Below are 395 nucleotides of genomic sequence, written 5' to 3' on the forward strand. Positions count from 1 at the left end.
CAAGAGTAACTCTGGAGTAACTCTGGAATGCGGTGCCCCACCCACCCCTAAAAAGGGGCGGAGCCTCTCCGGAGGTGTCCCCGCCCCCTCCAACCCGAGGGGGGCAGGGCGTGGGGTCCTATTGGTGCTTTGGGATTGTGGGCGGGGCTCAGTGGGGTGGGTGGGGCCATGACGTCATTGAGGTGGGAGGGAAATGCGGGGGCTGAAAGGGGCGGGGCTCCAAGCACGCCCCGCCCCCCAAAAGCCCACCCCGCCCTGAAAGTGGGCGTGTCCTCACCAAGCCCCGCCCCCGCTGCCCGGCGCTGCCCGCCCCTCGCGCTGACGTCACCCGGCGCTCGGCTCCGCCCCTTTCGGCGCGCGGCGCCCGCCCCTGGCGCTGACGTCACCCGGCTCCG

This window comes from Malurus melanocephalus, unplaced genomic scaffold, assembly GCF_030028575.1.
Source record: "Malurus melanocephalus ecotype Western Australia unplaced genomic scaffold, MMel_1.1 scaffold_1717, whole genome shotgun sequence".
Taxonomy (NCBI): Eukaryota; Metazoa; Chordata; class Aves; order Passeriformes; family Maluridae; genus Malurus; species Malurus melanocephalus.